Genomic DNA, 25,493 nt, shown 5'->3' on the forward strand with positions numbered 1-25,493 from the left:
TCCTCCATGGGGAGGGTGAGGGGCATCAGGCTCTCCACGTGGTCTCTGCTGAGCGGGAAAAGGTGGGGGATGGGAGATGGGAACTGGAGCCTTCTAAGAGCCGAAGTCTAGGCTCCTGTTCCGCCATTGCTGGCTTGGGTAAGGGTGAGTCTGCATTTTTTCTTTTTTCCCATGGCATTTGGCTTGACTAGATTAGCTATCTAAAATTTTCTCGATTGCTAGATTGCTCCTTTTTGGGTCCTTTGTCTTGAGAGACAAGTTTTGTTAAGGCTTTAGTCTGTGTCTGTTGGTGTTTCACACTGTTGTGAATGGGATATATATATGCACACATAATGTCTAGTTCTGTTATTACTAGAATAAGAGAAAATTATTGGAATATAACAAAAGAATGTTAATTTTAAAATCTAGGTGGTGGGTGTATTGATGTTCATTGTAAAAATTCTTTAAACTTTTCTGCATGTTTGAACATTTTTATAACAAATATTGGAAAATAAAAGGGAGCTATTTAATAATACTTTGAAAAGGAAAAAAATGGAAATGATGGGATTCTATATATTTATTTTGCATCTGGCTTGTATTAGGACTCTTGTTTGCAAGTGACAGAAACCCAACTTGAATAATCTTAAGAGGAAAATTGAGTTTATTGGTTAACGTAACTGGGAAGAATAGGGCAGATCTCAGAACCAACTAGATCGAGGGACTCAAATGGTATCTAGGCTCTCACTCCGTCTCATCTTTCATCTCTGCTTCTCTCTGTATCGCCTAATTTTCTAAGACTCTTACATGGTAGAGACCCGACATGGCTACTAATTTCTCTGGGTCACATACTTACAGTTCAATATCCAAGGAAAAGAGAAAATTACTTCTTTACCTTTGATTTGGAAAATTCCAAGGGAGATCTTGTATCTCTGGGCCAGGTCTCATGCCTACCACTTGGAGCTACCACTGAGTCCAATGGGGTTGGATATTATGATTATGATGCTATGATTAGTCCATCCTGGGTTAGGTGCCCAGCCACAGGCAGCGGAGGGGACTATTGTGATTGCCTGTCCTACCAGGACTATATTGAAAGGATAAAGTAGGAGCAGGTACCCAAAGGAAGAAGAATGCTGTTGCTAGAAGCAGAGAGGAAGGAATGCTGGGCAGAGCAAAATAGCAGATATCCACTACATAGGCTTATTAGTTTTAATGTTTTTAAGTTACGTTTCTTGGATTCTCAATGTGTATAATCATATCTATAAATATACTTTTTCCTCTTTTCTCTTTCTTTTAGATTTATACAGCTTATTTTGTTTTCTTGTTTTGTCACATTCCAGAGCCTTCAAAACACTGTAGTGGACATCTATGCTTTATTCCTGAATTTCAGGGGAAGTGACTTGATTATGATGCTTTCTATTGGCTTTTCGATACTCTTTACTGTGTTTAGAAAGCTCTTTTCTAGTTGGGTGTGGTGGCTCATGTCTGTAATTCCAGCACTTTGGGAGGCCGAGGTAGGTGGATTGAGCCCTGGAGTGCGACAGCAGCATGGGCAATATGGTAAAACCAGTCTCTACAAAGAATACAAAAAATTAGCTGGGTATGGTGGTGCATGTCTGTAGTCCCAGCTACTCCAAAGACTGAAGTGGGAGGATCACCTGAGCCTGGGGAGGCAGAGGTTGCAGTGAGCAGAGATCACGCCACTGTACTCTAACCTGGGCAACAGAGCGAGACCATGGCCAAAAAAAAAAAAAAAAAAGTTTTTTTTCTATTCTCATTGTACTTTCTATACTCATTGCACTCATTTATAAGGAATAGCTGCTGATTTTTATCCAGTGCCTTTTGGCCATCCATTAACAGGTAAGACTACATCAAAATTAAAAATTTTGTAAGGAAGATAGTAAAGTACAGAAATCACCTGAAAACAAGAAAATGGAGAAACTGGAATGTAGACTTTACCTTCCGTGAAACTAGGAGTGGTAAATGCTACATGAAAACACTGCTTAGAGCTGGGTGTAGTGACTCAAGCCTATAATCCTAGCACTTTGCGAGGCTGAGGAGGGAAGATCACTTAGAGCCTAGGAGTTTCAGACCAGCCTGGGCAACATGGTGAAACCCTATCTCTACAAAAAATACAAAAAGTAGCTCAATATGGTGGGCACGCACCTGTAGTCCCAGCTACTAGGGAGGCTGAGGCGGGAGGATTGCTTGAGCCCAGGAGGTCAAAGATGCAGTGAGCCGTGAGTGTGCCACTGCACTCCAGCCTCGGCCAAAGTGACACCCCGTTTCAAAAAAAAAGGAAAGAAAAAGAAAAGAAAGAAAGAAAGGCAGATGGAAAGCAGATGGATAGGTGACTAAATTATTTTAGCTAGCTCCAGTAGAAGCACTCATCATAATCCCATGGACGTTCTAAGTGCTTTACATATGTTACTCCAGCAAAAGAGGTCTATTATTTGTAGAAACTAAACAAGAGACATCTGGATGCTCATTATGTAGCTTTATTTGTAAAAGTTCATTGAGCAGTACACTTATAATTTGTGAATTTCTTTTTTTTTTTTTTTTTTTGAGACAGAGTTTCGCTCTTGTTGCCCAGGCTGGAGTGCAATGATGCAATCTCAGCTCACTGTAACCTCCACCTTCCGGGTTCAAGCGATTCATCTGCCTCAGCCTTCCTGAGTAGCTGGGATTATAGCCATGTGCCAACACACCCGGCTAATTTTGTATTCTTAGTAGAGACGGGGTTTCTCCATGTCGGTCATGGCTGGTCTTGAACTCCCGACCTCAGGTGATCCGCCTGCCTCAGCCTCCCAAAATGCTGGGATTACAGGCGTGAACCACTGTGCCCAGCCAATGATTTGTGCATTTCTGTATGTTATTTATCAACAAAACGTTTTTAAAATAGACTAAAATGCAAATAAGTGAAAATGAACCACAGAGGTTATAGACTTAGAGACAAGTAGGGAAAGTAGAGTATGCTAGACTGAAAATAGGAGGAATAAAGTCTGGGATTCTATTTCTCATATCTAGTTCCTGGAATATAAGCAGGCAGTCTTATATCCCAGATAGGAGATTTAAAGGATCCTTCTCTGAAGAATTGAGCCACATCAAAGAATAGTCTACTGGTACAGGTACCTCAACCAAAAAGCATCCTGCTATCCAATTGCCATACATCAAAGCCCACCCCTTCTCCCAGGCATTCAGAACTTCCAGCCAGCTTTTTAGTGCCTCACTCTTAAATATGAACAAATCACTAAAGATTTCAAACAACTCAAGGAAAGTACCAACGTGAAAACCAGAAGTGAAACAAAAGCCAAAAAACAGAAAAGGGGAGGTGGGAGAAAATATAAACAATGACAAGAACAAATAAAAACATTTTAAAAAGCTGGGCGCAGTGGCTCACGCCTGTAGTCCCAACACTTTGGGAGGCTGTGGTGGGCAGATTACTTGAGGTCAGGAGATCAAGACCAGCCTGGCCAACATGGTGAAACCCCGTCTCTACAAAAATAAAAAAGATTAGCTGGGCGTGGTGGCGCACGCCTGTAATCCCAGCTGCTCCGGAGGCTCAGGCAGGAGAATCACTTGAACCCAGGAGGCAGAGGTTGCAGTGAGCCGAGATCGCACCACTGCACTCCAGCAACACTGTCTCCAAATAAATAAATAAATAAATAAATAAATAAATAAATAAATAAATAAAAAACGTTAAAAAAAAGCCCTACTAAGCTTCTACTCCAGTATATGCAGAAAGATAAAAGTGTTATATTCATAAAACATGAAGCATGAGCGAGAAAGAGCCCCACATGGAGGCATACCATTGTAAAATTTCAAAGTATTAAAGCAGACCTTAAAAGCTTCCAGAAGTAGGAAGAAGTAAAAGTTTCCATACAAAGGATCAAGAATAAGAATGGCATTTGGCTTCTCAATAGAAATCAGTAAAGCTGAAAGACAGCAGAACCATACTTCAAAATTATTAGTGAATATGATTTCCAATATAGAATTCTATATTCAGTCAACATATCAATTGAGTTTTAAGGTAGAATAAATACATTTTCAGTCATGCAGTGCTTAAATAATTTTCCTCCCATGCACACACTCACAAGAAGTGACTAGAAGACATGCTCCACTAAAACTAAAGGGCAAACCAAGAAAGAGGAAGACATGGCATCCAGGAAACAGATGATCTGACACAGGATATTGAAATAGGAAGACAGAGGCATCTAAGAAAATAAAATGGAATGGATAGATCATCTATTAATTTAACTGTCTATAAAATTATATTGAAAGTCTGGCTCTCTTCTCAGAAACCCAGCCCCCTCACCCCTCATTCACCCTAGAGGAAAAATAAAGAAGCTCTGTTTCATAGTTCGGGATGACTTAGCCATAGGTACAGGCAGGGCTGCCATATATAACTGCATAAGTTATGCACTGCACAACTCCACAGAGCACCATAGAAAAATGAAGCAAATGAAAAGGAGAGGCAATTGTTAAATCCAGGAAAAGCAAATGTTTAAGAAAGGAAATGTAATTATAATATATTACGTGGCTCATCAGTTAATTATTTACACATAATAGTTTATCCAAAAGTTGCTATAACTCTGTTGAGAGGATGAGGAGGAGAGAACTGGGGGGAAGATAAGAAAGCCTAAATAGATTATGGTACATCCATGTAGTAGAACACTGCAGCCATTACAAAGAAAATGATGGCGCTGTATGTATCCATCTGAAAGGAGTCTGTGATACATTAAGTGAGGCATAAAACCAGTTGTAGCCCAATGTCTATTGACTAATCCTATTTTTGTTTTAAATATATAAATAAAGATATATGCATTCTGGTGTATCTGCTGATGGCCCTGGTGAGTGAGTGAAGTAAATTGTGGGAGAGAGGTTGTAGCATGTCCAATAGAGGCCTCGTCTCTAATTCCTAAGGACAACTCCTAGGGAGTCCTAGTGGTGGTTGATGGTCTCTAAGAGTTGTTGGTGGCATTTGCATTGAAGACCTCTCCTCGGCCGGGTGCGGTGGCTCACGCCTGTAATCCCAGCACTTTGGGAGGCCCAGGCGGGCAGATCATGAGGTCAGGAGTTCGAGACCAGCCTGACCAACATGGTGAAACCCTGTCTCTACTAAAAATACAAAAATTAGCCATGCATGGTGGTGTGTGCCTGCAATCCCAGGTACTCAGAAGGCTGAGGCAGGAGAATCGCTTGAACCTGGGAGGCAGAGATCGCAGTGAGCCGAGATCGCGCCACTGCACTCCAACGTGAGCGACAGATTGAGACTCTGTCTCAAAAAACAAACAAAACAAAACAAAACAAACTCTCTTCTTGGTGCTGAGAGTGACTCTATTACAAGCCTAAGTGAGGAGAGCCTAGTCTTTAAAACCAGAGTTCCCTGGTTGTTAGAAGGATGATCTCTGGGCTGCTCTGCAATGTTGGCTCCGCTAGGACTCAGGGATTCAGGGCTGTCTCTTGGTGCAGTGGAAAGTGGGGAGCAAAGACTGCTGTCATAGAAGGCCTACTTTAGCAGTCTCTCTGAGTTTCAACTGACCTTTCAGACCTGTGCGTGGAATTGGGAGACACTCCAGAAGGCAGAGGCCTTGTCTCTGGGCATTGTGATTAGCACCAGCAGAGGCCACCATAATTGGTAATATGGTTCTGCAGCCTATGCCCCCCACACAGCTATGTGTGGGGAAATGAAATCTAGCCTATACTGTACTAGTAACCAAGCCTCGTGTACTCATTCAGGGGTGCCATGGTCAGCAGAGAAAGGCAAACTTTCTTATGACTGGCCTATCCAAAGAGGTGCCTTTTTCCAATTAATCTACCCCAAGGGGAGACTATTTTTTGCAATGTTTCTGCTCCGAAGGTCATACCCTTTTCTAATTTGCCCTAAGGGGTCTTATGTGCTAGCTGTAGCCTTTGCTCTTTCTAAAACACTGATATGCAGATTGTAGGTCCTTAAGTCCTAATGGTCCTTTATCAGAGGTCATGAGTAATCATAATATAAATATTGTACAATAGTAAGAAAGAGAAGAAGAAGAAGAAGAAGAAGAGAAGAAGAGAAGAAGAGGAGAAGAAGAAGAAGGAGAAGAAGAAGAAGAAGAAGAAGAAGAAGAAGAAGAAGAAGAAGAAGAAGAAATAATCCTGAGTAATCAGAAGCCTTCCCTGGAAGAGGCCCTTTCTCCTTGCCTCTCTGAGTGAGCCCTGGCCAGTCTCCTCACCTCAGGCAAATTGACATAAGAAAATGACTCTGGTCAGATTAAATCAAGATGGCAGCCTACACACCTGTAACTTTGTTCTCATCCTCCCCGCTTCAAATCCCTTAAAATATTACAATGGCAAAATAAACAAGAGCAGTATAATTAAAGGAAAGTGTACCATCAGCAGTCCAGAAATTGTGAAGAATCCCCTGAGGATAGAAATCAGTTAGAATCATATTGATAAGAGAGGAAGAGAAGCCTGGTCCAAAACCTGCAAGAGAAGATTACGGGAGTAAATCCAGAGAAAATCAAATTTCAGAATAAATAAATGCGAACGCATGGGAAGGGGGAACTTCCAGTTAATTAAAGAATTGCATTCACTACAATTGGAATGGAGCAGTTAAAAAAAAAAAACAAACGAGAACTATATTCAGAAAAGAAGGGTCACTTCTGTGGCTGTTTCTGTCCTTCCTTCCCCCCAACTTATTCCAAGGTTAAAACCTAGAATTTCACACTAAAGAAAGTGAACTACTTGCTTCCAAAGGTTTGCTAATGTGAGTGTAGGATCCTAGAAAAACGAAAACAACAGAACAGACCTTTGTGTAATCTGGACTTTCAGGAAATATAGGGAAAAAAACCGAAGCAGTTTTGATCGTGAGAGAAATACACTCCTGAGTAATACCAGTGAAACTGCCTTTGCAAAATTATGACAGTAAAAGGCCTTTATGCTTTTTCCCTTCTTGGATCTTGTTTTTTGAGGAAAAGGTTTTTTTTCTTCCCAGTTGACTGAATTATGTTTCTCCATTTACTTCTGTCTGCCCTCTTGCCACCCTTGATGCCCACATGAGAGGACCTAAGATGATTCCTAACAGCATGGGACCCCTCAGGAAAAACAGAAGGCATCACAGACTCTGTTTTGGGTGGAACCTCTGTTTTCCTCATGGAACCCCAGGAGTCGTAAGCAAACAGATTAGATATAAGGCTCTACTCTGTTTTGCATTGTAATACCTGACCTTTTTACTTTGCGTATTGAGATAGCTTTTAGCCTTGGTATGTAATAGCTAGGTAGGAGATATACTTTTAGGGATGGTTAATGGCAGTTATGGGGGGATACTCGGTTCTTTGCATGTTTAGATAATAAAATAATGCTTTTGGTCACCTGGAAGGTATGGAAACATTCCCAGCCCGCACTGAGAGGTAAGGCTCTGATATGGTTTTGCTGTGTCCCTATCCAAAATCTCATCTTGAATTGTAATCAAAATTGTAATCCCCACGTATTGGGGGAAGGTCCTCGTGGGAGGTGATTAGATCTTGGAGGTGGTTCCCTCATGCTGTTCTTATGAGAGTGAGTGAATTATCATGAGATCTGATGGTTTTCTAAGGGGATTCTCCCCACTTTGCTCTGCACTTCTCTCTCCTGCGCTCTGTGAAGAAGGACGTGTTTGCTTCCATTTCTGCTGTGAGTTGTAAGTTTCCTGAGGCCTTCCCATCCATGTGGAACTGTGAGTCAATTAAACCTCTTCCCTTTATAAATTACCCAGTCTCAGGTATGTCCTTACAGCAGCGTGAGAACGGACTAATACAGGCTCCCATGGGGGATGGCCTGATTATAGAATGGGTTGATTGGCTTTGGTTTGGCCACCAGCCTCAGAGGAATGCCCTTGCAGTGGGATTCAGGTAAAAGCATTGTGTTGTGTCATCCCACAGTATTTAGTTTTTCTGGGGGACCCAGACTTTGGTGTGAAAATGGGATCCTTGATTTTTGGGGATTTGTTCTGCCTTCCAGCTGTGACTGCCTATTAGGCCCTAGAAACTGCATGCCTCCTTGACCCTGTTCCTTAAAAGGCTCCATCTTAAAGCCAGTAGTCCAATGAAGAAACTTACATCTTTAAGGAAATGTCCACATGTAAGGGTGTCTGCTTTTCCTGGCTGTCTTAACTGAACTTTTACTCACACCATTTTTTCCTTGGTTTGAGTAAAATATGAATCCTCTATCTTGTTTCACCTAAGAATTGTCCCTTTAGAAATGCAAATTTAGAGTTGCCTAGCTGACAATTGTTCAGGGCAGGGAACAAGTAATTAAGAGAGTGGTCTCAAATGGAGAAAAGAAATTTTAAAACTGGCAAATGAAGAATCTTATAACTCTACCAGATCTGCTTTTGTCTGTCTATACATTTGTATGTGTCCTGTGTGTGATGTTTCAATAACCAAAATATATGAAAGAGCTCTAATTAATTGGCTTCAATAAATATAAACACTTGAAAAAATAGAAACTTTAATGCTTTTTAGTTCATGTGGCATTAGTAATCTTTGGTAAATATAGTTTTAAGATTTTTGGTAAAATAAAATAAAGATGTCTTCAGAATTTAGATATTTAGTCTGAATCAGGCAGGTCAGACAGTCTTTGTCAGATGTTTTAAGGTCATAAACTGCTACTATGACATTTTTGATAATTGTTTGACTTGTCTGTTTTACAGCCATTAGATTCTAGGTAAGGCCTGGGGACATATGGAGTTAACTGTGTCCCCTAGCTAGTCTGGAAAGAGTCAGACATTGTCTACAGCTCTGTCCTTGTCCTGGGCTCTGAAATCTGATACACTGTCAAAGTTGCTTACTTACTAAGTTTCTCACTAGAATAAAAATTGCTGAGAGTTAACATTGTAACATATGTAATTGAGATTACTGGCAAAATAGTTACATGTAAGGCATATAAAGAAAGTAGAATGTGTTTTGGTAAGAGGTTATAAGAAGGCATGGAAACATGTTTTTTTTTGTTAAAAGGAAAGTAATTTTGTCTAGTTTAGAGGTTTTTATGGAATGTCCTAAGTTAAAAGAATGATAGGACAAAACTGAAGCCTTAAGCAAGTTGTAGAAGTTTGTAAAATATTGATCTTATAAAGGAAGTTCTGTGTGTGAACAAGTTGGACACAATTTGAAGGGGATTATTTAGTTTTTCTATAAATTAAACATAAAAATAAAAAGCACATCTGGGTCCATGTGCCAGAATAACAGGGTTTCTTTGGAGCATCGATCTGCTCTTTAATAGAAAATTGTAAAGAGTTATAAAAGGTTTACAAAAATTTTAACTTATGGTCAAACTGATTAAGATTGGACAGATTTGTTTATAAAGTTTTATTAAAATAGGTTTAACATTAATAGTATACTAATGCAAAGGCAAAATTTGGTTTTCTCTTTTGATCAAGATTTTCATGTAATATTAAAATAATAAAGATTTGTGTTTGCCTTTTGGGTAAACTGTAGGACAAAAGGAAAAAAGAAAGGAGAGAGAAGAGACAGATTCAGTTGGTCCCATGCTGTCTTTATTGGGTCTTGTTGTTTGGAAAGCTGGGTCTCCCAATGAGTAAAGATTTTTGCCTTTTTGAAATTTTTTCAGTTATCACTTTGGCTAATTGAATGACCTGTGATCCTATTTTGTGATATCAAGTGTTTTTAATCGTTGATATTTGGCAGATCTTCCAAAATAAAAATTTCAAGTTCTAAATTCAGTCCTTTTGTCCTCATTAATTTTTTTAAAGATATTGGGTCCCCTGATGTCCAAAAGAGACATATTTGGCTTATTTGGTATGTTACAATCATACAGGGAGCATTGTCATGTGTGAAATGGCATTTGGCTTTCTTTGGGATGTATTTTTATGAATGTGTTATTAATGTGTGTTCTAGAATTATGTGAGACTCCTATAATTTTAATATGACTTATGTATGTTATCAGTAATAATTATGATTATTATGTTAGATTGTTGTATGCCACAAAATAACCACATTTCTTTGTTAATTGTGTCTTTAACCATGGGTGTTCTGATTCTCTTGTCATCTACAATTGATTTGCTTTAATCCTTTTCAAAAGGTGGTTTTATATTCAGCTATGGGACTCGACAGGGGCTCTTGAATGCAGTTTCCTGATAACTTCAGAAATTGTGTCACTGGAATAAAGAAAAAAACTTCCAGGACTCTCGTGGAGAGCTTATGTGTCCATAAGGATTGTTGGCCCAATATCAAATAGAGCAGGAGTTAATCACATGGACTGAACTAATAGAAGACTGAAATTATCTTTTTACGACTTTTTGCTTAAAATGTTGCTGATCCTTTTTGGTTTGCTTTTCAGAGTTAAGAAAACTTTTTTTCTTTTTAAACATTTTAAAATTCTTTTGAGACAGTCTCGCTCTGTCACCCAGGCTGGAGTACAGTGGTGTGATCTTGGCTCACTGCAACCTCTACCTCCTGGTTCAAGCAATTCTCCTGTCTCAGCCTCCCAAGTAGCTGGGATTACATGCACACATGACCATGCCCAGCTAATTTTTATATTTTTAGTAGAAGCGGGGTTTTGCCATGTTGCCTAGGCTGGTCTCAAGCTCCTGTCCCCAAGTGGTCCACCTACCTCAGCCTCCCAAAGTGCTGGGATTACAGGCACTCATGACCACACCCAGCTAATTTTTGTATTTTTAGTAGAAACGGGGTTTTGCCATGTTGCCCAGGCTGGTCTCAAACTCCTGTCCCCAACTGATCCATCCACTTCAGCCTCCCAAAGTGCTGGGATTACAGGTGAGAGCCACCATGCCTGGCCAACTTTTTTTTTCTTTTGAGCTATTCGACAGCTTTTAACAATTGAGTAGAGTATACTCCTGTGAACAAAATTTGGAGCATATTTCTTTCTCTCTACCTGATTTCTCCAGAATTTGCAGACTATTTGTGATTATTCTTAACTTATGGCAATATAGTTATTTGTATAAGTTCAATAAGAATCCATTTTCTTTTGTAACAGAACACAATTCAGGACACTGGTTACATTACCAAGGCTTTTACTGTAATGACATGTTTTCAGACTGTATTGGCAAATTGAGGTTTACCTATAGAGCTGATAAGAGCCCCTTAGAAAACTGGCCTCATACTTTGTCCTTTACAGGGTTCCGAACCTGTGGCAAGTAAAGAATGTTACTTTCTGACAGGCCCAGGAACCCCAAGTTGTTTTGGTACCTTGAGAAGAGAGCAATTCACCCAATTCACACAGTTATCTGCAGGTACAAATAAATCCCTGGCTGGGCTCAAGAGGCTGTTAAAAGGTCTAATCTGAGATTCCTTATGAGAAGTTCCAGCAACACCAGGTTTGTTTGTTTTTTTTAATGCCTTTATGGCAAATAATTTTTCTTGTTGCACTTTATGCAAATAATTAAGCTAAGCATAATAAGACTCATACTTATTTTGCAAATAAATTGGTCCTACTATGATTTGTCTTTGGTAGAATTGAAAAACTGGAGAGAGAAAAATTATGTTTTGGAAAAACATGGTATACCTGTTACTAGATTCCAGCTAATTGTTTTTGGATTCCAGTCCATTGTTTTTGAGTCTCTGCTGATGACCCAATATATGATTGGTTCTCAAGGTCATTCACCTAGGTCCCTCAAAGCTTCATATCATTTCTACAGCGACACCTGAAGCTAGGATTTTTACCCCTTATGTTAGGGCTTATTATTTATTTTAAGTCTGCTGTTCACTTAAGTACTATACCAAAGCTGTAGATAAGAGTGCTAATGTTTTGTTATACAGACCTTGGGATCCTAACTAGGCACTTGTGAATACACAAACAACTGCAAGACAGTTTCACTCCTCTTACCCTGGGGCAAACCCTACTCCAACTATGCCCCATCAGCAGGAAGAAGTTGGAGTAGTCATCCGCCTTTTCCCATCTCTGTAACTCACACCTCAGGACTGAAGTGTGCTGAAATCCAAAGGGGGGATTGAAACTGACTTTACAAAATTATGACAGTAAAAGAAGTCTGACATGGATAACTCCATCTTGCTCCTAACCTCTAAGCTGTCTTTGCTCACTACTGGGCACAGGCCAAGCTAACCACGGGAGGAATTTAGTTTATAGCTTAACTTAAAATTAAGGATGATAATAGTCCCTCACTAAAACTAACTCACTCCTTGCTTAGGGCCTGAAAACTGCCTTTGTAAGACTAATGAAAGGTGACAAGATTAGGATTATGGAAGGAACTTGAATACTGCAAAAATGTAGGTGTAGTTTGTATAAACCCTTACTGCTCAGGAGTCATGTGGTCAGAGGCCAAAGGATTTGTGACTTCCCCAATTGCTCCTATGAGTAACATCACTATTGTAGAGCCTAAAATTGGTGTTTTAAGATTTTTTTTTCAGATTTTCTGGCAATGAACTGACTCTGCCTGGACCCATAACTTATGTCTCAACTGGTCCTGTGGCCCCACCCAGAGGCGGACTCAGCCCATGAGGACCGTTTGCCACACCCCTGTGATTTCATCCCCGACCAATCAGCAGCACCCATTCCCTAGCCCACTGTCCACCAAGTTGACCATGAAAACCCTAGCCTCAGAATTCTAAAGGAGGCTGATTTGAGTTAGAACTCTGTCTCCCATATTGCTAGCCTAGTGTCAATTAATCTTTCTTTACTGTAATACCTTGGTCTCAGTGAATTGATTTTGTCTGTGCAGTGTGCAGGAAGAGCCCACTGGGTGATTACACTAGAGCAAAATTATTTTGACAATTTGTAGGGAGGGAAGAGACCAGCCTTTCTATCTCCTCTGTACCCACCCACCTTAAAGTGAAGTCTGATAGGTCAAGACACTCAACCCACTTACACAAAGCCCTCTATCTCAGGAGACAGGCCAGTCAGGGGACACAGACCAATGTAACTGCAGAGGAGACCAAGGTAAGCTATCTTTGCTAACTGATTTATCCCTTATTCACTAGTGTGCATAGATATCAAAGGATTACCAGAAATATTTGGAGAAAAAATATAGCATAAAAGAGAAGAACCAAAATGAATAAATAGCACAATTGACCCTGCATGGGTGTGGTGGGGGGGAAATAATATAAGGAACAAAACTCCAATTTTCAGATTATAATATTCACACATATTCAGAGCCTCTATTAATTACTCAAGTATGTAGTACAGCAAAATGAGAAATGAATCCAAAAAAAGAGGAACATGTGGAATATAAGAAATAGTGATGAGCAAAGAAACAGTGAAGCTTTGAGTTTTCCAGATGCTAGCAAAAAGCAGTAACATTTGAATTAGACAAAAATAAATTTAGAGCCAACAGTATTAAAAGAGACAAAGGGGGCTAGGCACAGTGGCTCATGCCTGTAATCCCAGCACATTGGGAGGCTGAGGTGGGAGGCCGAGGCGGGCAGATCTTCTGAGGTCAGGAGTTTGAGACCAGCCTGGCCAACATGGCGAAACCCCATCTCTACTAAAAATATGAAAACTTAGCTGGGTGTGGTGGCATGTGCCTGTAGTCCCAGCTGCTCGGGAGGCTGAGGCAGGAGAATCGCTTGAACCCAGGAGGTAGAGGTTGCGTTGAGCCAAAATTGCACCACTACACTCCAGCCTGGGTGACAGAGTGAGACTCTGTCTCAAAAATTAAGAGTTGGAGTCTTGCTCTATCACCCAGGCTGGAGTGCAATCATAGCTCACTGCAGCCTTGAACTCCTGGGACCAAGTGATCCTCCCACCTCAGCCTCCTGAGTAGCTGGGACAATAGGTGCATGCCACTACACCCAGCTAACTTTTGTATTTTCTGTAGAGACGGGGGTCTCACTGTGTTGCCTAGGCTGGTCTTGAACTCCTGGCCTCAGGTGATCCTCCCACCTCAGCCCCCCGAGTAGCTGGGATTACAGATATGAGCCACCATGCCTGGCAAAGGGATATTTAATATTGATAAAAGGCGCACTCCACCAATAACATGTGACTGTCATGGACCTTTATGCACATAATGACATGAATAAGAAATATAAAGCAAAGTCTGTTAGAAATACAAGGAGAATAAACATTTACAAATAGTCAGTCACGGGGGGAGAGTCCCCTCTCTTGCTCTCCCTTCTCTCCTTCCCTACTTCTCTCCTTATCTTTTTCTTGCTTTCTCCTCTTCCTTTCTCCAACAAATAGATATTTAGCACCTTGTATGTATTAGGCATTGTGTTAGATATTGTGGGCAGAGTACCAAGCAAAACAATCTTGGCGCCTGCCACATGAAGCTGACAGTCTAGTGAGGGAGACAGACATTATTCAAATATTCATGCAAATACATGTAAAATTACAACTGCGATGAGTTCTCTATTAATTACTCAATTAATTATTCTGTAGGAGAGGCACACAGAATATGAGGTCAGGGAGGTTTTCCTGACCAAGCAAAACTTCCTCAGAGATTTGAAGACTGCACAGGAGTTAACCAGATGAAGCAGGAAAAAAAGCATTGCAAGCAAAGGGGAAAACATGTGCAAAGACCCTCTGGCAGGAGGAAGCCCAGTGCATATGGAGGACAAAAGAAAGCCAGTGTAGCTGGGGCTCAGACATCAAGTGGAGAATTTTATGAGGCTGAAGAGGTAGATATTGGCCATGCTATGCAGGGCCTCAGAGGCTATATTAATTATTTTGTTTTTAATGCTAAGAGAAATAGGAATCATTGAAAAGTTTACAGCCTGGGCAACATAGGGAGACCCCATCTCTACAAATAATAATAATAATAATAAATTAGCCAGGCATGTTGGTGCATGCCTGTGGTCCCAGTTACTTGGGAGGCTGTGGTGGAAGGATCACCTGAGCTCAAGAGGTCAAGGCTGCAGTGAGCCATGATCACACCACTGCACTTCAGCCTGGGTGACAGAGTGAGACCCTGTCTCAAAAAAAAAAAAAAAGTTTAAAAGTGAAAAAGACCACACTAACTGTAAAAAGTATTGGATGAGGGGCAAAAGTCAAAGCAGGGTGATCAATTAAAAAGCTATTGCTGAGAAAAGAAGATATCTTAGGTAGAAGTGGTAGAGGAGTGGTAGACATTGAGAAAGAACGAGTAAGCTTTTTTTTTTTTTCTTTGAGATGGAGTCTTGCTCTGTCGCCTAGGCTGGAGTGCAGTGGAGTGATCTTGGCTCACTGCAACCTCCACCTCCCGAGTAGCTGGGATTACAGACGCGTGCCACCATGCCTGGCTAATTTTTTTTTTTTTTGTATTTTTAGGAGAAACGGGGTTTCACCATGTTTGCCAGGCTGTTCACGAACTCCTGACCTCAAGTGATCCACCCACCTCGGCCTCCCAAAGTGCTGGAATTACAGGCATGAGCCACTGTGCCTGGCCCAAGCAAGCTTTTAAGAGACATTTAGTGGGCAAGATGAGGAACAGCACATAACAAGGATGACTTCCTAGTTTCTGGCTTGTGCAAATGGATGGATGATGGTGCCATTTACTGAGTTACAGAATACTGCAAGAGGACCAAATTCTTGTTTTGGTTTTGGTTTGGGGGAAAGGAGGAAGAAGGACTAGACCAGTTGGGGGCAAGTTGGTCATCTCTCTCTCTCCAGACATCCTTTCATGTGGCTAGCTAGGGTCTCCTCACAGAATGACAGACTCAGGGTAGACAGACTTGTTACATCATGCCTCAAGGGTCCAAGGGGGAGTGTCCCAATAAGCCCAGGTGGAAGCTGCAAGGCTTCTTATGAACTAGCCTTGTAAATCCCAGAATGTCATTTCTGCTGCATTCTTTTGGTTAAGCAAGTCTCTAAGATCAGCCCAGATTTAAGAAGAGAGGGATTAGGCTAAACAGAAAGAGAAAGTAGAAAGGCCATGTGCCTCAACTAATGAACCAATATTGATTATTGTTAACTAAACTCTATGTTTTATTCAGATTTCTTTAGTTTTTTTACCTAATGTTCCTTTTTCTGTTCCAGGATCTCATCCAGGATACTATATTATATTTAGTTATTATGTCTCCTTAGATTCTCTTGGCTGTGAAAGTTTCTTAAACATTCCTTGTTTTTGATGATGTGGACAATTTTTAAAAGTCTGTTGAGGTATTTTATAGAATTTGGGTTTGTCTGATGCTTGTTTCATAGTTAGGGGTTATGGATTTCTGGAAGGAAGATCAGGAAGGTAAAGTGCCATTATCACATTATACCAAAGGTACATGACCTATCACCGATGATGTTAACCTTGATTGTGAATATAGAAAACTATTTCCAGGATTGTTGCTATAATGGGGAATAGGAAACTTTAATGGTAGTTAATGTGGTATTCCATTTATTCATTCAACAAATATTTATTGAATGTGTACCATGTGCCAGGATCTTGGATAAAACAGTGAACTAAAACAGGCAAATCCTTGCCTTCATTGAGCGTACAATCTGGTTGAGAAGAGACACAATAAATAATAATATAACAAATTTTACAGTATGTTAGAAGGTAATGCATGCTATGGAAAAATTACATCCCTGAGCAAAACGGATGGGAGGGCAAATGACGTTATTAGTGGAGTGACTAGGGCAATGCCTCATTGAGAAGGTGACATTTGAGCAAAGACTTGAAGGAAGGGAGGGATGTAGTCATTGGAGATCTAGGGTAGAGCCTTCCAGGTAGAAGGAACAGCCAGTGCAAAGACCCTAAGGTATGAACATGGCTAGTGTGTTTGAAAAATAGGAAGGAGGAGGCGGGGCACAGTGGCTTACGCCTGTAATCCCAGTGCTTTGGGAGGCCGAGGCGGGTGGATTACCTGAGGTCAGGAGTTCAGGACCAGCCTGGCCAACATGGTGAAACCCCGTCTCTACTAAAAATACAAAAAAATTAGCCCAGTGTGGTGGCAGGCGCCTGTAATCCCAGGTACTCAGGAGACTGAGACAGGAGAATTGCTTGAATCCGGGAGGTAGAGGTTGCAGTGAGCCAAGATCGTGCCATTGCACTCCAGCCTGAGCGACAAGAGCGAAACTCTGTCAAACAAAAACAAAAACAAAGAAAGAAAGAAAGAAAAGAAAAATAGCAAGTAGGTTAGTGTGACTAGAGAAGAGTCAGAGAAAGTAGGGGAGACTAGTAGGAAATGATGTTAAAGAGATAACAGAAATCCAGACAATTAAAGACCTTGTAAGCTATTGTACAGACATTGCTTACAATGTTTTCTTCTAAATGAGATGGGGAACCATTGGAGATGTTTGAGCAGAGGAGAGACTTTAATTTAACTTTCATTTTTAATAGGAAAATCTGACTCGTGTTGAGAGTAGATTGTGGTAGGGGGCAGAGGTATAACACCAGTTAAGAGGCTATTGAAATAATCCAGGCAACAGATAATGATGACTTGAACCAGGATGGTAGCTGTGAGAGCTGTGAGAAGTGGGTATTTTGAAGAGTAAATAGGATTTTTTTATTATTTGAAGATAGAATGTGAGAGAAAGAGAGGAGTCAAAGAAATACCAAAGAGTTTGGATCTAAGCAAAGGATGCAGTGCCATCCATGTGAAAGGAAGCAACTGTCATCAACTGAAGGTTGTCAGTAATATAAGTTTTCGGATGTGTGTGGGGAGGCAGAATGGGGAGAGACTAGAAGTACTGTTTTGTTTATTTTTTTATTTTATTTCAGTAGTTTTTAGGAAACAGGTGGTAGTTTTAGACATGTGCTATGAGATGTCTTTTAGATATTCAAGCAGAGAAGTCAAATAGGTACTTGGATATACAAGTCTAGAGTTTAAGGGAGAAGTCTAGGATGGAGATATAAATGGTGTTTAAAGCCAGGAGACAAGATGAGATTATCAAGAGAGGAAGTGTGGACAGAGAAGAGAATACCAAGAATAGCATTCTGGGAGAGAAGAAGGAATCAGTGAAAGAGTCTCAGAAGGAGCAGCCTTCTGAACAAAGCTGGAGGCATCATACTATGTGACTTCAAATTATATTACAAGGCTATAGTGACCAAAACAGCATGGTATTGTTATAAAAACAGACACATAGACCAATTGAACAGAATAGATAATCCAGAAATAAATCCATGTATTTATAGCCAACTGATTATAGACAAAGGCACCAAGAACATACATTGGAGAAAAGACACTGCCTTCAATAAATGGTGCTGGTGTTGTTACATGGATACATTGGGACACACACACACACACACACACACCACAAATAAATGGTCCTGCAAAAATTGGATATTTATATTCAGAAGAATGAAATCCGACCCCTATCTCTCACCATATACAAAAATCAATTTAAGATGGATTAAAGACTTAAACATAAGATCCAAAACTATAAAACTACTAGAGGAAAATGGGAGGAACACTTCTGGACATTTATCTAGGCAAATATTTTATGGCTAAGACCTCAAAAGCACAGGCAACAAAAACAAACAAACAAAAAGGACAAATGTGACTTAATTAAACAAAAAGCTTTTGCATGGCAAAGGAAACACAAAATAAAAAGGCAACCTACGGAATGAGAAAAACATTTGCAAACTAGGTATCTGATAAGGGGTTAATATTCAAAATATATAAGGAACTCAACACCATAGTAAAAACAATGACAAAAACAACAACAAAGTAATTCTATTAAAAAAGTGGTCAAAGGGCATGAATAGACATCTCTCCAAAGAAGACACACAAATGGCCAAAAGATATATAAAAAATGCTCAATGTCGCTAATTATCAGGGAAATGCAAATCAAAACCACAATTAGATATTGTCTGACCCCAGTTAGGATGGCTGTTATTAAAAAGCAAACAACGGATGCTGGTGAGGATGCAGAGTAAAGGGAACTCATATGCACTGTTGGTGGGAATGTAAATTAGTACAGCCACTATGGAACACAGCATGGAGGTTTCTCAAAAAACTAAACATAGAACCACCATATGATCCAGCAATCTCACGACTGAGTATTTATCCAAAAGTAAAGAAATCAGTATAACCAAAAGATACTTGCACCCCTGTGTTTATTGTAGCAGTATTCATAATAGCCAGGATGCAGAATCAACCTAAATGTTCATTAACAGGCAAATGAATAAAGAAAATGTGGTATTTATACATAATGGAATACTATTCAGCCATAAAAATGAAATCCTGTCATTTGCAGCAACATGTCTGGTCATTATGTTAAGTGAAATAAGCCAGGGACAAAACGACAAATATCACATGTTTTTACTCATCTGTGGGAACTAAAAAAGCTGATCTCATGGGGGTAGAGAGTAGAATGATAGAAACCAGAGGGGGTGGGAAGTGTATGTGGGTTGGGGGGGGTTGATGAAGAAAGATTGGTTAATGGGTACAATAATACAATTACATAGAAGAAATAAGTTACAATGTTTGATAGCAGAGTAGGGTGACCATAGTTTGCAACAATGCATTGTACATTTCAAAATAACAAGAAGAAAGGACTTTAAATATTCCCAACACATAGAAATGATAAAGACACGAGGTGATGGATACTCTAAATACCCTGACTTCATTAATACACATTCGATGCATACAATGAAATACTACATATACCCTATAAATTTATGCAAATATTATGTATCAGTTTAAAAGCATGTGTGTAAGACTATATTTTCAGGGGTCACTTCTATAGTTTGTTACTAGAGAAGTTTCTCTGAACAGGTAAAGATAAAAAGCACATATGTACTGTGTATATAAATGCACCAAAAATTTCTGGAAGGATATACACACAAATGTACACACAATATACACACAAAATTATTGCCAGTCATTACCTATGGGGAAGGAAGGGAAGAGTTAAGGAGGGGAGGGAGAACGAGGTGGAGTGGGGCAGGACAGGGCAGCACACAGCAGGGACACTTTAAATGTGGTAATTTAGAGAGCATAGTGTTGTGACCACTTGAGTTCAAATCCAGATTCTGGTATTTCATATCTGGGTAATCTTCGGCAAGTTACTTCTTTTTCCTCAGGTTCTTAATTCAAGAAAAGAGAAAATACTAATAGTATCTACTTGATAAGTAATTCTGAGAATTAAATGTGTTAATACCTGAACGCATTTGCAACAGTGCCTGGTACATGGTAAGTCCTCAATAAATGTTAGCTATTATGATTGTCGGCTTCTGTGTTGTTTGGATGTTATATAATGTTGGAATATTCATGTACGTCCTTTGAAAAAGCCAAGAGAAAGGGGCCAGTAGAGAGTGAGAGGTTGAAAATAGGAAAGAGGTAATAATAGGTTGAGTATGGCTAGTGAGGAGACCTGTACATGAATGGGCTCTACAATGCACATGGAGGAATTACACCTAGATTGGAAGAGGGATATCTTTCATTTTAACAGTAGAAAAGGATGCCTGTGAATATGTTTCTAGTTTGGTAGTAGGAAGTTGGTTTCCATCTGGAGACTTCTATCTTATCTTTGGGGCAGCTGAGTAGTTGGAGTTTTGAGGAAAATGAAGAAGATTGAGAAGTATCATTTGGGAAAATAAGAGAGTGAGTTGAAAATATGACAGGAATCCCCAGAAATATTGAAGGTCCACTTGACGTTGGTGACTACGAATTCAGAGTGGTAACAACCTGTTCATCTATGTGACTTTCTCTTGCAGTGCTTAACAACCCTGGGGGTAGGAGTGAGAAGAAAGGCTGTGAACCAGATGCCAGCATCTTTGATGAATGAGTACAGGACAGCAAAGAGGTGGAGTCAAGGTGTAACCAAATATCATGAAACTCAGAGGAAGAAGGATCAGGGGGTTTTGCCTGAGGGTGGAGGAGGAATGGTTTGAAAGGTGCAGTGTGGTTGGAAGAGGATACCCACTTTACCTCCTCCATATGCAGTACATGCGGTGTGTTGGTATAGATCACTTTCACTGGAAAGGGCTGTAAAGGAAGCTCCATCCTCATGGGAAACCCAGGAACGTGGATATTCAGGGATGAGTTTGTGGATGGCAGAAGAGTTTGTTAATCATGGAATAGTGTTCCAGGAGGCACAGCCGAAGCATGTAAGGAGTGAAGGTAGAAGTGGGAGGTCAGGGCCGGGCACGGTGGCTCACACCTGTAATCCCAGCACTTTGGGAGGCCAAGGCAGGTAGATCACCTGAGGTCGGGAGTTCGAGACCAGCCTGACCAACATGGAGAAATCCCGTCTCTACTAAAGTACAAAATTAGCCGGGCATGGCGGCACATGTCTGTAATTCCAGCTACTTGGGAGGCTGAGGCAGAAGAATCGCTTGAACCCGGGAGGTGGAGGTTACGGTGAGCCGAGATCCTGCCAGTGTACTCCAGCCAGGGCAACAACAACAAAACTCCATCTCAAAAAAAAAAAAAAAAAAAAGTGGAAGGTCAGGTTCAGGGAGAAGAAGCACAGGCAATATGGGAATGCAGTTAGAGGATAAGAACAACAATAATAATAAAACATAACAATAATAACAATAATAATCTAACAGGGCTTTGCATAGATTATTTCATTTAATCCTCATAAAACCTCATGAAGAGTAGACCTTAATTTTACAGATGAGAAGACAGGCACAGAGCTCAAGTGATTTGCCCAAGGTCACAAAGCAGGTATGTCAAACTGGATGCTTACATGTTGAATGATGACAGAGGAAAACAGGGATGTGAATGAGGTATGGTGGGTTTTGCTCATCACAAATTTGGTTAGATGGTTAGTCCTGCTATTTTGTGATAAACGGGGGCTCTCAGGTCTCCCCAAATTTAGCTGTATTTGGACCTGGAGGCAGGAGTTGCTGTTTTATTGGTGTTCCTTACATTGCTAGGTGTGGAAGGATCCAGGCAGTGGCATGACCAGTATATTTTCTCACCTGTGCTCTGCAGAGCAATTGGTGGTAGCGGCAGTGGTGTGGTTCTTAGATGCGTCTTGCCCTAGTTGGATATATAAGGCCAGGCTGCAGCTGCCTCTAAGGTATAAGGCTGAGAGGCAGTTTGTGGGAAATGGGAACCTACTGGAGGACTTCACAGGCTGTAGATTCTGAGAGATGTGAGGCCCAGCAGGGGTCTGGCAGTAGCCCAATTCTTTCTTGCAGTGAAAGCATCTCCTCCAGTGTTCAAAGCTTTGGCCTAGCTCCTAAAGAAACCTTTCTTTACTGAAAGGTTTGGGTGACATTCTTGGTGCTCAAGGAAATTTGTAAAAAAGAACAGGAGGCCTTATTGCAAACTTCCTTGGGCAGCATTTTAGAGCCTTGTGTCAAGATGACCCTATAAAATCCTTTCAGGATTCTAAGAAGGTAAACACAGTTGTTGAATATTTAATGCTTATTACAGCTACATTACTTATTTTAGTATAATGTATGATAGACTTGGGTTTTCTGTGTCCTGTGCTACATGTACCTCAAGGACCCTTGTAAGATAAATTTCACAGAATATTTATGCACAAGTTACAGGACAGAGAAAATGTATGTCTAAAACATAAAGGTCCTTTATTACATGACTAAATGAAGTTCATTGTTTTAATTTTTGAAGAAGTTTATTTTGAAGCATTTCTTTTTTAATGACATATGGTTGTAGCAAGTATTTATTTGAAGACAAGTTATTAGTCAGGAGCAAACCCTCAATTACAGCCTTGGAAAAACAGAATCCACTTTATGATGATACCATTTACAACACAATATCCAGAAATGCATTGCAGTGAAAAGTGGGCCCTGCTTATGTACCTGTATAGATGGGTTATGAATGAAGGTACTTATGCACACGTACAGATCTGAATAGCACGTTAATACTAATGACCAAACGTGGTATTTGTCATCATTCAGATTTAGTTTCTGTGATTGTCAGAGTGTATGAAAGTAGATTAAAATATATATGTACATGTGGTTATATATCAATTCCCATGCATGTAAGATCCGTCATAACTTAGATAGCATATGTGTAATTTTTATAAAATTAAAATTTATGGGCCCGGTGTGGTGGCTCATGCCTGTAATCCCAGCACTTTGGGAAGCCCAGGCGGGTGGATCACCTGAGGTCAGAAGTTTGAGACCAGCCTGGCTGACATGGTGAAACCCCATCTCTACTAAAATTACAAAAAATTAGCCGGGCGTGGTGGCAGGCGCCTGTAATTCCAGCTACTCGGGAGACTGAGACAGGAGAATCGCTTGAACCTGGGAAGCAGAGGTTGCAGTGAGCTGAGATTGTGCCATTGCACTCCAGCCTGGGCAACAAGAGCAAAGCTCCTTCACAATAAATAAATAAATAAATAAAATTTATTATTTCTTGGCTGGGTATGGTGGCTCAAGCCTATAATCCCAGCACTCTGGGAGGCCAAGGCGGGCAGATCACTTGAGGTCAGGGATTCGAGACCAGCCTGGTCAACATGGTGAAACCCTGTCTCTACTAAAAATACAAAAAAAAAAAAAAAAAAAATTAGCCGGGCTGGCACACACCTGAAATCCCACGTACTCGGGAGTCTGAGGCATGAGAATCTCTTGAACCCAGGAGATGGAGGTTGTAGTGAGCTGAGATCGCACCACTACACTCCAGCCTGGGTGACAGAGCGAGACTGTCTAAAAAACAAACAAACAAAAAAGTTAACTCTTACTATTATTTCTAGCACCACAGATTTTCAGTGTAATACTTTTGTCATTTTTTTTTTTTTTTTTTTTTTTGAGACAGAGTCTCGCTCTGTCGCCCAGGCTGGAGTGCAGTGACGCGATCTCAGCTCACTTCAAGCTCTGCCTCCTGGGTTCATACCATTCTCCTGCCTCAGCCTCCCAAGTAGTTGGGACCACAGGCGCCCGCCACCACGCCTGGCTAATTTTTTGTATTTTTAGTAGAGACGGGGTTTCACCGTGTTAGCCAGGATGGTCTTGATCTCCTGACCTCGTGATCCACCCTCCTGGGACTCCCAAAGTGCTGGGATTACAGGTGTGAGCCACCGTGCCCGGCCATTTTTTTTTTTTTTTCCAAGACAAGATCTTACTCTGTTGCCCAGGCTGGAGTGCAGTGGCGTGATCCTGGCTCACTGCAATCTACCTCCTGAGTTCAAGTGATCCTCCCACCTCAGCCTCCAGAGTAGCTGGGACTATAGGCACACACCACCAGGCCTGACTAATCTTTAAATTTTTTTACAGGTGGGGTCTCACTATGGTGCCCAGGCTGGTCTCAAACTCCTGGGCTCAAGCAATTTTCCTGCCTCAGTCTCCCAAAGTGCTGGGAATATAGGTGTGAGCCCATGTGCCTGGCCTATTGCTGTTTATAATGTATTTATTGTTAAATGGCAGGCTCCCAGGGTGATTTGAGAGTTGCCAGGAGAGGAAGGCCATTTGGCAAGAATCCTGACAGACAAAAGCTGGAGGAGGGTAGAGCAAGATGGCAGAATAGAAAGCGCCACCGATCATACTCCGCCCCCACAAGGACACCAAGTTAACTACCTACACAGAAGAAATACCTTCATAAGAATCAAAAATCAGGTGAGCCCTCATGTTCATACTGCTAAAAGAGGCACTGAAGAGATTAAAAAACAGCTTGGGATTGCCTACACCACCTCTCCCCACCCCCGGCAGCAATGGCGTGGTGGGGAGAGCATCTCTGGGTGCTGGGGGAGGGAGAACACAGCAATTGTGAGGCACTGAACTCAGTGCTGTCCTGTTAGAGCAGAAAGGAAACCCAGACCAAACTCAGCTGATGCCTGCCCTTGGAGGGAGCATTTGAAGTAGCCCTAGCCAGAGGGGAATCACCAGTCTCGGTGTTCGGAACTTGAGTTTTCACAAACCTCACCAATGAGGACTATAGCACTCTGCGTCTCCAAGTAAACTTAAAGAACATTCTAGGCCATTAGGACTGCAACTTGTCGTGAGTCCTAGTGTTGAATTAAGCCCAGAGACAGTGGACTGTGGGGGCATGCGCCATACTGAGACACCAGCTGCAGTGGCTAAGGGAGTGCTGGCATCACCCCTCCCCCAATCCTAGGCTGCATGGTTTGTGGCTCCAAAAGAGACCCCTTCTTTCCACTTGAGGAGAGGAGAGGGAAGAGTGGGTAGGACTTGTGTCTTGCATCTAGGATAACAGCTCAGCCATGGCAGGATAGGGCACTGGTCAGAGTTGTGAGGTCCCTGTTCCAGGTTCTACCTCCCAGATGACATTTCTAGACACACCCTGGGCCAGAAGAGAACCCACTTCCTTGAAGGAAAGGATCCAGTCCTGGCAGCATTCATCGCCTGCTAACTGAAGATCCCTTGGGCCTTGAATACCAGCAGCAATACCCAGGTACTACATCGAAGTCTTTGGGTGAACCTCTGAGACTTCCTGGCTTTAGGTGAGACTCAGCACATTACCAGCTGTGGTGGCTATGGGACAAAACTCCTTTTGCTTGAGAAAAGCAGAGGGAAAAGTAAAGGGGACTTTGTGTTGTACCTTACACACTGCCACAGGGGGTAGAGCACCAAGTGGGCTCTTGGGATCCCCAATTCTAGGACTTGATTCTTGGATGGTATTTCTGGACCTGCCCTGGGCCAGAGGGAAGCCCACTGGCCTGAAGGGTGAATCCCAGGCCAGGCAGCATGCATGACAAGCTGACTTAAGAGACGTTGGGCTTTAAGGTAACATCTGCCATAATCTGGCAGTACTCCTTGTGGCCTGGGGTGGCAATGG

At 41.3% G+C, this 25,493-nt stretch overlaps 1 long non-coding RNA gene and 1 pseudogene across 1 annotated transcript; both read left to right on the forward strand.

Moving 5' to 3' along the window:
* The first annotated feature begins 61 nt into the window (after positions 1 to 61).
* Positions 62 to 25,110, forward strand: LOC134809373 (uncharacterized). The gene is made up of 3 exons (XR_010154922.1): positions 62 to 144; positions 24,125 to 24,313; positions 24,992 to 25,110. It is a non-coding gene; the product is annotated as an uncharacterized LOC134809373 (long non-coding RNA).
* LOC112207269 (small nucleolar RNA U3) lies at positions 19,497 to 19,586 on the forward strand (annotated as a pseudogene).
* Positions 25,111 to 25,493: the final 383 nt, after the last annotated feature.

Source organism: Pan troglodytes, chromosome X (assembly GCF_028858775.2).
Source record: "Pan troglodytes isolate AG18354 chromosome X, NHGRI_mPanTro3-v2.0_pri, whole genome shotgun sequence".
In the NCBI taxonomy this organism is placed as follows: Eukaryota; Metazoa; Chordata; class Mammalia; order Primates; family Hominidae; genus Pan; species Pan troglodytes.